This window comes from Haliotis rubra, unplaced genomic scaffold, assembly GCF_003918875.1.
Source record: "Haliotis rubra isolate DU_JTF1 unplaced genomic scaffold, ASM391887v1 Scf34, whole genome shotgun sequence".
Classification (NCBI taxonomy): domain Eukaryota; kingdom Metazoa; phylum Mollusca; class Gastropoda; order Lepetellida; family Haliotidae; genus Haliotis; species Haliotis rubra.
Window position 1 is genome coordinate 315,797 of NW_025767013.1, and position 16,107 is coordinate 331,903.

Here is a 16,107-nt window from a genome sequence, read left to right on the forward strand (position 1 = left end):
TTAATCTTCGTTATTGTATATTTCCTATTTCGGCATAAAACAGGTACATTGGAAACCAAGATGATGAGTCAAGTCCGCAAGTGGCAATCGCCAGCTGATTGAACCCCTCCCAAGTCCCCATGCATCATATAAACACTCTACCGAGTTGAACCACACGACAAACACTCTGCCCCTCCCTTTTCGTGCAAAGATCCGCAACAGATGTGGACGGAAAGCGCCAGTTGGTTGGAATTGATTACAGACTGACAATACAAATCAATAAACAGTAGCACAGTAGATCTACATTAATATACCGGGGCGTTACCTGTTGATTCAGGCGACACAATATCGATTACCGAAGTGAGATGACTCGATGATTATGACTGGACGATGGGTTAGTCTCTTGGGAATGGTGGTGTTACTGCATGTAAATCCGCAAGTTGAATTATAGATTCTGAAGCTTCGAATTCCTCCAAACAAGCGCACAATGAAATTTTCCTTCTTTCATTTGAATTCAAACTGCACATTGAAACAAAACGGACAAATACATCGGAAAGAATGCGTACAAAAAGTTATTATACCATGTGAAACACTTGAACACTGTGGTATAAACGATGTTTAACGCTTTCACGATGACCACAATTGATTATCCGGTCAGCTCCACAATGACAACAATGATTATTAGGTCAGCTCCAGCAATTCACTTATTTCTTCTACGGCTGGAAACAGCAGTTCCGAGAACTCTTGTTATAGCACTATCCCAGTGAGAAAAGGAGTGTATCCCATAACACGAAAACAGGTGACAATCAAACTATTCCACGTGCTGCCACCATTGCTGCCAAGTCAACATTTGGCTAGTTTCTCTCTGCTCTTGAGCGTTATTAACACTAATTTGTATGTCCTTAAACTCAACTGGACAGACTTCCTTCAGCCATATCCCGGCCGCTTACTGTGTATATATGAGTGTTCGATTTGGGTGCATTTTGCAGCCTCTCATGTGCCAGACGCGAACACCTGTGCACAGCCTCGAACAACGGCTTCAATAGTCCGATTGTTATTTCACGATATTTTGATTGTAAGAGAAATCGACCCTACTTATGACTCAAAACACAGGTTTTCGTATTGCGCCTTTTAATAGCGAAATGCATCACATCCTAATGGCGGCTAGATGCGGAAGGGACAATGACATGTGTTCCATGAACATTTCTGTATTTCTGTACAGTGATATGAAACATTTGTATATAGTCACTTGTCAAGTCTATTGTATGTCCTTGGGCTGTTAGAAGTTGTTTATTGGTTAACGCCGCACTCAGCAATATTCCAACTATATGACGGCTGTCGGAAAATATGGATTAGACAATCCAGTGATTGACATCATGAGCATCGATCCACGCAATTGGTATAAAATGACATGTGTCAACCACGTCAGTGAGCCTGACCACCCGATCCCGTTAGCTCCTCTTACGACAGGCATGGGGTACTGTAAATCAATTCTAACCCGGATCTTCGCGGGTTTCAACTTTGAGTGTATGTGTGCGTGCGTGTGCGTGCGCGTGCGTGTGTACATGTATATAAAAGGAACTGTTCCTGATGTGTCAACTTTGCAGGGGGTGTGCGTACGTGCGTGTATATAAAGTCCATTCTTAGTGCCACCTTCTGTGACACCTCTGACACATTGCTGAACACATCAGTGTATGGATTCATTACGAATCATTTGTAGACATGTCGGCCTGGTGTTTATTATACCTGATGATACTTCCAGCAGGATGATGACTAGCCGAACTCAAACTACCCCATGCCTCTGAATGATTACACACAGCGAGTTATGTTTATGACATCAACTGCAACTGAGATGGTAAAAGGCAAACCTTCGACAACCACTCGAATAAATACAATTTCACAGATGCCTGTTGTATTCCAATGTAGAGAGATCTTGTAAAACAGCTACGACTAAAAAACATTGTACAAATGTTCAAAGGCATCACCACGGATCATTATTATTGAAGACCAGTTCTAACCCGGATCTTCACGGGTTTGAGTTGTTTGAATCATTATGTAGTGTGAAAAAGAAAATTGAGATGAATTACTGGGGTAGTAAAAGGCATTTTCATCATACATGCGTTTGTCAGGTGTAATGTGGTTGTTTTCCTGTCTTCATGCGATTTTCAGCCGTTGTAGGTTTAAGGGCACGACACACACTTTAGTCAGTTCCGGTCACAAATGATCTTGAATATTTTACGAGCGCTTCATCTTGGGCGTATTTGGAGAAAAAGTTCATGTTCAGAAATTTCACAAGACTGTTCGTTCCGGATGTAAAGAAACCCATGTTTTCCGTCAACATTGCAGTAGTGATACTATACTGGTTCTCCTCATGATGGGCAGTTTCTTATATTTTTGTTGATTAACATTGAACTAAGCAAATATTCCAGGTGTATGTACAAAATCGGGACCGGACAATCCAGTGATTGAGATTCTCGACAACGGTCCACACCTAACTGTTTTTCTAACTCAGGATGTATACGGTCCCTTATAGTGATGTTGTTGTGTCTGCTCTTCGTAAATACGTACACAATCAGGACCATACAATCCAGTGATTGTTATAGACAACGGTCAACACCCAGCCTGTGCAACCTATGTCAAGATACGTATATATGTATATACTACCCCGATACTCACACCGCCTCCGCTTTTTATATATACTGTTGCTTAATCCTTGACTTGGCGACAAATTCTTGATCGATTCTTGATTCTTGTCGAACGTACTGTTTCACATCGAGAGCTAAATCGATGCGAGAAATCAATTGGTTTATCGTATGTTTAAAACACTGGTTTCAGTTCATTCAGGTATTACTCAAGCAACATGTTTTTTTAATTCTACTATACTGTCCTTTATACTGACACCGTTACCGCTTATGATAATATTGTTGCTTCATTATTGACTCAACGGTCAATTCTTGATGATATATGTCAAACTGTTTCAGAGCGAGACCTGCGAGCATTGGTTTATCGCATGTTTAAAACAACACTGGTCCCGTATTACACAAACAGTCTGTTTTTGACATGTGACCCCTCATACTTAACAGATCTATAACAAATTGAATGAAATTCAGTTATTCTGACTGTTACTTTACCTGAGGCACTTGTCCGAACTTATCTAATATCCGAATGCAATATCCGTTCCACTTATATATTTCAACATTATTTTCGCCTAAGGACGCACTTTTTTCATTACTTGGTTAACGGATTTTTTACAGCAATATTCCTGTCGGTAGGTGTTCTGCTATTTCAGATTTATTTCCCAAAGTGACTTTCACCACAAGTAGGCTGTTTGAAAAACTAGAATGTGCCATCAGCCATTCAGATGATCTCATATCCTACTATGATAGGGGGCGGTGGGGTAGCCTAATGGTTAAAGCGTTGGCTCGTCACGCCGAAAACCCGGGTTCGAATCCCCACGTGGGTACAATGTGTGAAGCCCATTTCTGTTGTCCCCCACCGTGATGTTGCTGGAATATTGCTGAAAGCGGCGTAAAACCAAACTCAGTCAGACAGTCCTACTATGATAGGGTTTTAAAAGACTCAGCATTTTCACTCGGTAACGTCAATTTGGCGAATTTATTTTGCAACAATGCTAAATTCGTTACAGAAAGTCGATTTCAATAAAGTAGATTTTTTAATCATTTATTTGGATTTTATTTTTCGGCTTTATTTAAAAAATGGAAGAATTTAAACTTTATTTTTCCCCCACTTTAGCAAAATTTACTGTCTGCGGATCCGTAAAACAAGTAATTAAAACAGTGTCGCCTAACATCGCACTACCTTCCCTACTGATATTCATGCTGTTGATCCCTAGATTGTCTGGTCCAGACTCGATTATTTACAGACAGCCGCCACATGGCTGGAATATTGCTGAGTGCGGGGTAAAACTAAATTCACTCACTCACTGTGAAAATAGAACCGAACAACAAACAACTTGAAGATAATATGTACAAGACATATATCACAACTGACATGTCACGGACAATTTTAGACACAATTTGAAAGGCATGGATTCCAATAAAAACACAAACCATGTGCCTTCAGACGTTTTGCAGATCAAAAAGCCACGGCGGCATGGCCAGAGTTGAATATGTGTACCCAGGAAGCTGGTCATGGAAGAACAGCGACTTTAACGTTGTGGGCAGCCAAGACATCTTGCACAACCTAGTGTGCGGCCTAGCGTAAGAATGTTCCATGCTGCTGTTCGGGAAGGAATGGTATCACCACCAGTTGAAGAACGTCATCCCTGTAGATCTGGCCGCTGACGCTACCACGGATGGTGACACACCTCAACTGTTGTTTGCCAGGCCTCCCCCCAAACCACCCCCACTACACCATATGGATGCTTGGCGTTAACCACAACGTGTTAATTCCACGCGTGCATTTTACTGGGTTCCAAAAAGGGGCGTTCAGCAATCTTGTACTGGTCAATTTACATGTTCCAAGCAAACAGTTTGTTTCTAGACCACTCCCTAAGTCCATTTTTGTCTATCGGCGAATGTTCACATTTTGAAAACGCTTTAAAATAAAATGTCTTTTAGAAGGTGGTCAAATGTAACGCGTTACATTTGGGGTTACGGTTTCTCAATAAGTAACGGATTATATACAACACACTTCTAATATCTTTACTTCACTGAGAAAGTGTAATGCCAAATATACCATAATGTTGTAATTTGTGTTGTCAGATCCAATTTTCGTGATAGACTTTGGTTTTCCCGGCGGGTTAGATTAATGGTTCACTGGAAATCAGTGATGGCACTTTGTGTTTGCGAAAGGGGCAAGCATGCTTCCTTACCGACAGCATTTTGAAATGACTCCATCGGATAGCATTCGATTAATAACTACAAATGAACTTAGTCTACAAGATTTACAAACAACATATTTTGAGAAGACCCGTTTATTAAAATGTAAGAACTCTCAAATGATAAAAGATGCAAATTGTGTGGCGCACTTATAACAGGAATGTTATGACCGCTTTACATAAGTGGATCCTTTCAACAGCTGAGTGTTTAAGGTGAAAGTTACCGTGTAGCCTCCGTGGGAGGTCCTGGACAATCTCAGGGTCCAGTTTTCACCTGCGTGCCATGGCGCCGTATAGGCCATCGCCATCCTTCAGTTTAACGGGGTTGAAGCAGAGCTTACACCGGCACTCCTTGTGGTCATCCTTGCAAAGCCTTACGAAAGCCTTACATGATCTCCGAAGCATGCAGCGACGTGCACAGTCGATGCTGCTGTAGCTCTTGGCTGCGCCCGGGCAGTCTTTGTCGTTCACGACCTTGCCCCTTGTGAGCCTCATCATACCACAAAGAGCACTGCTAAGAAGAGCCGTCATTAGGAGGACATACACGAGCCTGTAGGACGCCATCTTGGATGAAGACTGCAGCAGAAGATGAATACAGCATTGTTCACCATAACACATATTACTTGCACGACACATTGAGTTAAAATAGTTCGGATAAAACGGGTCTTTTCTGTCAATATATATTCCTATCTCAAAAATTACGGCATCTGAGAACCTGGTTACGATGCAACGATATTTATTAGTAACAGATTGAACATTTATGCTTCATCGGTCAGTTCAGTAAAGTTTCATTACTTTTCTCAAACTTTACCTGTTCGTGAAGATTTATAAATATACAAACCTGTTATAACCCTTGTGCTACTGTATACAGCATACAGGATGGATGCAGTGTATAGTCAGCTTTACACAGTTGAGTGTGGCCGTACATGGCTTATAAATTTAGTTTCAAACTTATACCACATATGTCATATCAGTGAATGGCTGATCGTGTTACCTGTCACAAGCATATTGGTTCTGTCAGGGCGACACAAGCTATCAGATATAGATTCATACACAATGTTGTTTGTTCAGCCATTCTGTATATAGACTGTGCTATAGTGGAAAGATGTAAAATGTCAAACAGATTTGTTGATTTGGTTAATGAACTCACATTTGTTTAATTACATACAGTCAACGTTTTTAGAACTGACACTGCCTTCTTTCGTGCAATCATATTTAAAAGCTTATGAATTTCAACATATCCGGTGGGAAGAATTTTGTTTTGGTAGTTGAAGTCAGATTTATGTTGCTATGCCGAGTTACCTCCCTTAGTTGTATCAGGACGTACGTGTATGATCACACCTTTATAAATGGTAGTTAGTTTGTTAGCACCATAAGATCATGCCTTTCAGTGACTGTGAAGTGTCCACGAGCTACTGGTATACTTTCAGAAGTATACACATCTACTACTGAAATACGGTTCCACGTGACGTTAAAACCCACACTTCAGGAGAGCGAATTCGATCTTAACCTGACATAGGTTTTCAACTGATCATCAATGCATATGTGTTCAGTAGTGAAACTGGTTACAGTTACCAACATTTCAAGCCGGATTAAACATTTTCATTTCGTAGATTTGAATAAATCTGCATACCAGTGAGGTATCATTAAGCCCAGAATTAACACTTTTCTCTTTATTTCTGAATTCAATGTGAAGATTAATGTGTGTAAAACATTGTATAATGCAGTGGAGTAGTTGCTAGCACGATAGTTCCATCTTTATAGCAGGGATTTTATATTACGTTCTGGTTGCAAATCGTATATCGCTTAATGTACTTAATGCTTTCAGCAATGATGGCTCTATACATGAAAAAAACAAAGTCCACGTTCATTGCTATTTATTTATTTCGTCGATCAACGATTCTTTTAAGCAATCACTTCACCATTTCAAACAGTGATAATTAGGTTGGAGAAAAAAGTAACACATATTTGTCCATGGCAAACCTTTAACACCTATATCCAATTTTCTAAGTTTCTCGTAATGTTAATGGCTAATGAGGATATATTTTACCATGGCATGATCATATTTGTTTGTGCAGTGTAGCAATGAGAATAACTTGTTAACGTTGAAAGGACACATGTACGAGAGAGAAGTGAGCGAATGAGCGAGTATTTCTTAACGCCGAATAAGACTGAGTAGAAAACGGGGGTGTCATAAAAAGTATCATTTACAATAATATGTTTTTCTGGCATGAGCCAAGCCAGTCGTATTCTGCTGCCATACATCTTATCAATGATTGAGATTCCGAGACTTTGGAGTTTCTAAGAAGAAGATTTTAATGATTTGCTTTTCATTAATTTCTTTGTAGATTATACCATTGTAATTTTTAATTTTTATTTCATTCTGCATAGTATACCATAGTGGCAGATAAACTGCTTGACAGTACAACTACTTGTCACCACATGAATAAACATGAGGAAACTGATAATTCCACATTCACTTCTACTTCCTCTCACAGTTAATCATTATCTTAATCCCCCTCCCCTCTTTTCGCTGTCTCGAAGGCTTCAAGGCTCTGTTCCAGATTGAAGCGATGAGTGATGAATGGCTTGACATCAATCTGCCCAGACGCAATCATAGACAGAGCAGTGGGGTAACTGAAACAGAGTGAGTGAGTGATGAGTGGCTTGACATCAACCTGCCCGGACACCACCATAGACAGAGCGGTGGGGTAACTGAAACAGAGTGAATGAGTGATGAGTGGGTTGACATCAACCTGCCCGGACGCCACCATAGACAGAGCAGTGGTGTAACTGAAACAGAGTGAGTGAGTGGTGAGTGGCTTTACATCAACCTGCCCGGACGCCATAATGGACAGAGCATTGGGGTAACTGAAACAGAGTGAGTGAGTGGGTGGGTGGATGGATGGATGTGTTTGAGTGGGTTAGTTAGTGGGTGGGTGTTGAGTGAGTGAGTGATGAATGGCTTGACTTTAACCTGCCCAGATGCCACCACAGGCAGAGCTGAAAACACTGAAACAGGCAGAAAGACGAATTGTTTGACATGCATCTGTTCTATTTAAAGGAACATGTTTTGCCCAATCGTCTGAAAGAAACATCATGTAAAATTCTGTTGATCATGCTTGTTGAAAATCCGGTTTTCCGATGGCGACCCTATTAGGTGAGTAAGAGCCTCCGGAAGTCAGACTCGCGGACGTCATCGAAAAGCATCGTATCCCAAATGAGTAGATCGATGCCCGTGACTCGATGATTTATAGACACACAAGGAATACTGCAAAATCAACAAACAAAAACTCTTCAACACATACCTATCTTCCCTTGACTCACCAGTTGGCATATCGTAGGTTGCCTCTAATGTCCACCTCCCTCAGGGCCGCGTTCAATATCGGCAACTCAATAGTGGATGCGCCAAGGCCAACCAAAACGACACATCCGCCTGAGGCTGTTGCCTGGCAACACGATATAAATCAGTGGTCCAAAACCGTAATATTAATTAATAGGTATTACAATGTAACATATCGAAATTGATTAGGTCTTATTTTATATGGAATATCATAGTTTATATGAATGATCCCATAAGTATTAACATCCGAAAATAATACATGACTATCTAGTTTATCACTGTTTATCACCTTCACCTTTCTGTTACCATGGTTACTCACATATATGGGAGTTCTGATACGTGTATGCATGTGATATGACTTTTCAGTTACCCTGGTTACTCACATATATGGCCGTCCAGATGCTGGGTGTCGCTCCGCTACACTCAATAGTCTTGTCTGCGGGATGCCCGAGGGTCTCCTGGATCTTCTGAGCTGTTACAGCGGGATCTCTGCTTGTTACTTTGAATGTGTAGTCGGCCCCAAGCTTGCTAGCAAACTCAAGTCGCTTTTCGTCAATATCTGCAATACATGTACGGTGGTAATTCGAAGGACATAACAAATCTTTCAGAATCAAGGTAATTCACACAGCTGGCATCAGTTTTCATCACATATGGACAGCGACCATCGGGAGATCTTGTCGTAACTGGAACAAATCACGCAGTCAAGAGATTCGGTTTGAAATTTGGGATGTTAATGAGGAAGTCGGCCAGGAGATGTGCCATATGCCAGTAGCACATGGCAATGTTCCTCGAAATTTATAGCTTTTCTCAGCGGGTCTGTGATATAATATTACCTGCACTGCTCCGAAAAGGTGAAGACCCGTGAAGGTCCGGGTTAGAATTGATCTTCAGTAACCGGGATCGGGTGGTCAGGCTCGCTGACTTGGTTGACACATGTCATCGGTTCCCAATAGCGCAGATCGATGCTCATGCTGTTGATCACCGGATTGTCTGGTCCAGACTCGATTATTTACAGACCGCCGCCATATATCTGGAATATTGCTGAGTGCGGCGTAAATCTAAACTCACTCACACACTCCGAGAAGGTGAAACAGTGACCCACTAATGATACCCGCTTGGGGTTCTATGGGCATTAGGTCACTATGGGCACTATGCCAAAAGGTATCAACTCTGAAGTTAAGATGTGGATCAAACGGATGGCCCCCCGGGCTCATCCTCCATTACAGTTCCTGCGTCCAATATTGATCAGGATTCTGCATGCAGTTGCCCTTTCCAATAAAGCATGCAGCTATCAGTCTGGAGCGTGATGTTTACCAGAGATGATATTCTTCATGTACATGTTGAACATGCTCAGTGTTTAAAGCCACATCGTACTTTGCATACGTTACTTGCATAGCAGCTAATAAATCAATGAGTTTAACATGAGATATAGACTAGCGATAAGTCTCTGAATATATATAATTTTGATAGTAACAAATACACCCATTTAAATTGAAAAGGAGCCCAAGTGAGATGGGAGATTCAGACCTGAACCAGAAGAAATCTGGACCTGCTTCATTTAGGGCTTTACCATTGGACTGTGAGGCTGACTACAGGAGATGCTAACTTGTGTCCTTTGGACATACGGAAGGAAAGTTTGGCCTATTCACAGATAAGATATGACTTAACATGCCTTAAGGTATTATTCCTAGAACTGTGAGGAGGTTTGGAGTAAGAATTTGTAAAGCTATACAATTTCAGCTTACAGATATGAGTGTTACAGAAACAGTTGTGGATACTTTGAGGATAGGAACTGGTCCAGACTCTTTACTGACCAGCGTCATATAGCTGGAACTTTAGACAACAAACCAAACAACCAAATTAAGTGGACATAATGAGAACCCCATGCTCAATCATGGGAACATGATTTTGAACATGAGGAGGTGTTCACAACATCCAAGTACCCCGAACTGACTTGGCCGAGCATCCCATCCCAGACGCTCTCGATCTGCCAGTGATGTTCAACGCTGTACCGTCGGCAACTTGTCCCAGGAGCTGCCAGTGATGTCCAAAGCTGCATCGTCAGCAACGTGTCTCTGGAGCTGCCAGTGATGTCCAACGCTGTACCGTCAGCAACTTGTCTGCCAGGAGCTGCCAGTGATGAGCTGCCAGTGATGTCCAAAGCTTCGTATTGTCAGGAGCTGCCAGTGATGTCCAACTTGTCTCAGGAGCTGCCAGTGATATCCAAAGCTGTATCGTCAGCAACTTGTCTCAGGAGCTGCCAGTGATGTCCAACGCTGTACCGTCAGCAACTTGTCTCAGGAGCTGCCAGTGATATCCAAAGCTGTATCGTCAGCAACTTGTCTCAGGAGCTGCCAGTGATGTCCAACGCTGTACCGTCAGCAACTTGTCAGCAATTTGTCTCAGGAGCTGCCAGTGATGTCCAAAGCTGTATCGTCAGCAACTTGTCTCAGGAGCTGCCAGTGATATCCAAAGCTGTATCGTCAGCAACTTGTCTCAGGAGCTGCCAGTGATGTCCAATGTACCGTCAGCAACGCTGTACCGTCAGCAACTTGTCTCAGGAGCTGCCAGTGATGTCCAACGCTGTACCGTCAGCAACTTGTCTCTGGAGCTGCCAGTGATGTCCAACGCTGTACCGTCAGCAACTTGTCCCTGGAGCTGCCAGTGATGTCCAACGCTGTACCGTCAGCAACTTGTCCCTGGAGCTGCCAGTGATGTCCAACGCTGTACCGTCAGCAACTTGTCTCTGGAGCTGCCAGTGATGTCCAACGCTGTACCGTCAGCAACTTGTCCCTGGAGCTGCCAGTGATGTCCAACGCTGTACCGTCAGCAACTTGTCCCTGGAGCTGCCAGTGATGTCCAACGCTGTATTGTCAGCAACTTGTCCCTGGAGCTGCCAGTGATGTCTAACGCTGTACCGTCAGCAACTTGTCCCTGGAGCTGCCAGTGATGTCCAACGCTGTACCGTCAGCAACTTGTCTCTGGAGCTGCCAAGTGATGTCAACTTGTCCCTGGAGCTGCCAGTGATGTCTAACGCTGTACCGTCAGCAACTTGTCTCAGGAGCTGCCAGTGATGCCCAGACTGCACTGTCCTTGAATCACTAGACATCTCGGGTCGATTTTTCGATCTGAAGGTTGTGGCATAAAAGGATGGTTTATCAAGCAGCTTACCTGTGATGATGACTTTCGCTGCACCCCGGGACTTGGCTGTTAGAAGGTTGACGAGACCAATCGGACCTGGAGTCAGAAGATGATATCAGTAGTTTGTATCAGGAATGTATGTTGTAAATGTAAACCAGTAAGTGAAATATTACTCAGAATTTCAGTGTTCATTCATGAAATCTAGATCGGTCAAATAGATATACTGGATGCTAAATAGATGATTACCGTCGGGCAGTTTACAGGGACCGGTCACTTTTAGGGTGCTTCTGACAAGAAAACCAGATTTGCGCCACTTTGTCTCTGATACCATCATGTACACCCACCTGCGCCACAGATCAACACCTTGTCCCCGAGTTTAATATTAGCTCTGTTGCAAGCATGCACAGCGACAGACAGTGGCTCCAGAAAAGCGCCTTCCTCTGTGCTCACATGGTCGGGTAACCTGTCATGTAATAGACGTACATGTCACTGAAACGTTGGACCAACACTGACAAGAAGCAACATCTGCCATCAATCTAATTGATACTATTATATATAAAGTGAGTTAATAAGCGTTTCACTGCTTGCTTATGACACTGTTAAGGCAACAAGATAAATTAGCTTATAGATAAAAAAAACAAACTCCGATGCTTCATTTTGAAGGTATCAGTTGACACTTTGGAGTGAGTGGGTGAGTGAGTGAATGAGTGAGTGAGTGACTGAGTGACTGAGTGAGTTGGGTTCACCTCTGCTTTGAACAGTATTCAAGGCGCTTAGAAGTTTGACCTTATTGTAGGGGGAATGCCAGAAATGAGCTGGTTTTAGACATATACTATAGAGATGAAACCCACGTGTACCTCTTGGTGTGGACAAACCTAGAAAGTTAATCGGGGCACACCAGGATTAGAAGTCTAGGTTTCTGTCGTGCTAAAGGTGAAGCACAACGACAAAGAGTTCTTGTGACCCTGACAAGTTTGACATGATTTTCGAAATAAACTTTTTAAAAGCAAGATCTTAGCGGGAAGAGCTGAATGGGAAAGGAGTTGGCTCACGGTTCCATCTATCACGTGGGGAAATGTGTGCAGTCAAATGCTGATGCAGATGGCACAAGAGAGCCACCTTCAGTCGATTAAGTCTTTGTGAATTCAATATGGATAAAGTAATTACACCTGGTTTGAGTGAGATTTCGTTTAGAAAATCAATTCAACACTGCTGGAACTGCACATGAATAATCAGGGTTTCAGAAGGTACGTGGTTCCTGCACATGACATATATTGACACTGGTTGACATTGTGGTCTGGAGAATTACACAGAGTGACTCACTTGTAGCAGAAATCCGCAGCATGGGTGTAGAATCTGGACAGGTTTCCGTGGTCAGGGGGCGTGGCACAAAACACCACGTGTGGGCACAGATTATAGCGCCCACCCTTGCAGTACTGGCAAATTCTACATGGCACCCCTGGCTCAATAGCAACACGGTCACCTAAAACAATTTGTAAGTCAAATAGTTTTTAACTCAGATACATATATCACAATAGCAATAACACATAACCAATATGTCAATTTGTACTTGCATACTCTACACGGAACCCCTGGCTTAATGGTAAGTTGGTCACCTACAAATTAGGTTTAAATCGAGTGACATGAAAATAAAACATCAAATAGTTCTTCATCCGAGTACATCTATTAAAAAATGCAATTACACATAACAAATATGTCAACCATCACGCATACACTACATCTAACCCCAGAAATACCATTCTTGTATTTATCAGAACATCGAGATTTCGTTGAACTATGGTTCGGAGAAGAAATTTGTACTGTGAAATTAATAAGTATACTATGAAGTTGGATTGCCTATGAAACGTATTATTAGACTGGTTGTTTGCTGTTTAGCGCCGCGCTCAGCAATATCCCATCTATGTAGATAGAGTAACAAAGTATGGACCAGACAATCCGGTGACAGGCTTCATGGACGACAATGCTAGGCCACTTCGTGTACGCGCCCTTGGAGATTTCTAACGTCAAGAGGCGGTAGCACCTTGGCCAACCTGGAGTCCAGATCTCAATCCCACATAGCATGTTTGGGTCATTATGAGCAGAATACGCCAGAAAGATCCTTCAGTACATAATCTTGATTTATTGGAACAAGCCCCCCATCAAGAATGGATCGCACTACCTCTACGTCATATTCAACGTCTGATACACACAAAGAGGTATTGCACTTCGCGGAATTTACACCACATATTGACATTGTGGTCTTTTATTGATAATTGTAATTGCTTCTCTGAATAAACTTCAGTTTTTCTTTCTTTTTGTGCACGTAGATTTGCCATTCAAATATTTTTAAGTGTCAGTTTATCCAGATTGTAACTTAAGTTGGGCGCTGGAAAGGTTTCTTTGCTGCAGTTTAATGCTAACTGATCGATACTACGTTAAATGTGAGGCGCTGCAGTACTTTGTTTCATGTGTATAATGAACGTGGGTTAACGTGGTGAATAAGTGCCCAAATGTCCAAGAATAATTCTGTTGCATCTTGTGTGTGTAACAATAGGATAGGCAACAAGCATGCGTTCATTAATACTAACGTATTTGATACAGACTTGAAAGTCAATAAATGGTGTTTGACACTAACAATGACAAGTCCAGTGTATTTTCGCAATGAGCAGTTGGATGAATGAAACGGTTGTCTGACAGTATTAGCATACACGAAGGTAGAGTCGAGTTTCGAGCGCGTGGATGCACTGTCGCCCACAGGGGCGTGTCACGCTTAGAAACAGCGTTAGAAAGACATGTAGGTATATAGACCCTACCCTGGTACTATATAAAGGATAGTACTAGGGTAGGGTCTATATACCTATTTGTCTTTCTAACGCTGTTTCTAAGCGTGACACGCCCCTGTGCTGTCGCCACTGGATACTGTGGGTTACTTGTAATAAGATATCCATGTCACTTATGATCATTTCACTTATGAACTAAGATCTCCTTATTGGACAACCGCTACACAATATCAGTGTTGTTCAGTGTTGTTAATGAGATAATAAAGCATTGGCAGAAGATAACATGAGATAGGCCAACAATTTATACCCATCACCCCTGGAACTTAATAGATTATGCCACTGGTCCCAATTCATAAAGGTCAATAGTCAGGTCAAGGTTATTCCCGCCTCTTGTCTTCCGGTAGTTTTATCTTGTGTTACCTCTGTCTGCAGAGTAGCGTCCCTTGGGAACGCCGCAAACCTGTTGTCATGGTTTCGAATCCCAGTTCGTCGCGATTAATTCACTTGTTTGTGGTAAACGTTTAATACCTGCATCACTTCGGGCTTTCCTCTCACATTAAGCTGAAAGGCTGTGATATAAATGGTCCAGCTCACTCAATCACACACTCATTCGCCCAAAACTATGCCTAAGATGCTACATATCGGCTTACCAAGTTTGAGTGATGTGACCCCTGGTCCAAGCTTGGACACAACTCCACTGGCCTCGTGTCCCAGAATCATGGGAGCCTTAACCACGTAATCCCCAATCTTCCCATTCGTCCAGAAATGTACGTCCGATCCACAAATTCCAACACTGGACATAGATAACTGCACCTCTGACACCAACACGAAGAAAGCATTAGCTGACGAGGTGGCCAGGGATTCATAAGGAACACAGTCATACCATAAGGCTTAAGTTGGGTTTAATCTGCATGATATGATAATTGGAGTTTACTGTCGTAAGCTCTCAATGATCGAACAATGTTTATGTATTATTCAGGAACACATCGGGTAGTTTCTGTCGGTCTTTTATTATAAGAAAGTGAACCATTTTACAACATTAAAAACTCGTTACCTCCTTGTTTGGGTTCTGGCACTGGCACTTCCTCCTACAGCAAGAATTCAGCATGTATGAGTGCACCATAACGTCACAATCTCGATTATTGAACGAAACAAGGTCCCATGACCTAAATGCCCTTCAAAGACTCTAAGGTTCCATGAGGCATATAAGGCAAAACAGGTGAAAATAATATGAATGGATCACTGAAAATCAGTGATGACACCAGGTGTTAGAGAAAAGGGTTAGCAATAACTTCCTGATTTCACCACGTGTTACACGCATAAAAAGAGAATATTGTGTATTTTTTTACCAACAGAACGATGCCTGCAGACATGCAGTGCCTGTTATGTATTTGACACAAATACAGCCTTTAAGCATTGACCGTGTTTTCTTAATACGTGCAACGTTTGAAGGGTGTTTTGTACAACCTGGAAAGTTATACCCAGAACGTTTGAGCAATAACTCAGGAAGTCTCTTTCACTTACTACTGAATGTTTTTATCCAACATTTTAACTGTTTGTTTTATACCGCTATCCTTAGCAATATTCCATATCTATAAACAGTCTGGACCAGACTATCTAGTGATTGACGTCATGAACATGGGACACAGTGACAATCAATCAGCTGGAGAATACGAAATGTAAGATTTACGCAGTGCTTTTAGGGTTATAATATCAAAACATGGTACATGGGATAAGCAAATATACAGTTCAATACTAACAAGTCTGAGGTCGCCTTTCTTGTACATGATGACGGCAAGATTCTTGTCTGCCATTGTGCCACTTCTACAGGTATCACAAGCTTGTGTAACGAGGGTTCCAGGAGCACACCTTGTGTTTGACTGGGGGATGACTTATGCAACTCAAGCAACGGCTCGTGTGCAACATGTAACTGGATATCATCTGTGTCAGCATGCACTGGGGTGTTGTTTTATCTAAAATATCAAGGCCAGTGGAACAATAGCTTTAGTGTAATGTCCCTTGCC

At 42.2% G+C, this 16,107-nt stretch overlaps 1 protein-coding gene and 1 pseudogene across 1 annotated transcript in view; both read right to left on the bottom strand.

Annotated features, from left to right (window-relative positions):
• Positions 1 to 915, bottom strand: part of LOC124284569 (adhesion G-protein coupled receptor V1-like) — a 140,003-nt gene extending 139,088 nt beyond the window's left edge. The window contains 1 exon segment of the mRNA XM_046720662.1: positions 305 to 915. The gene's annotated coding sequence lies outside the window, so the exon portion shown is untranslated.
• Positions 916 to 6,685: 5,770 nt separating this feature from the next.
• Positions 6,686 to 16,107, bottom strand: LOC124284584 (annotated as a pseudogene).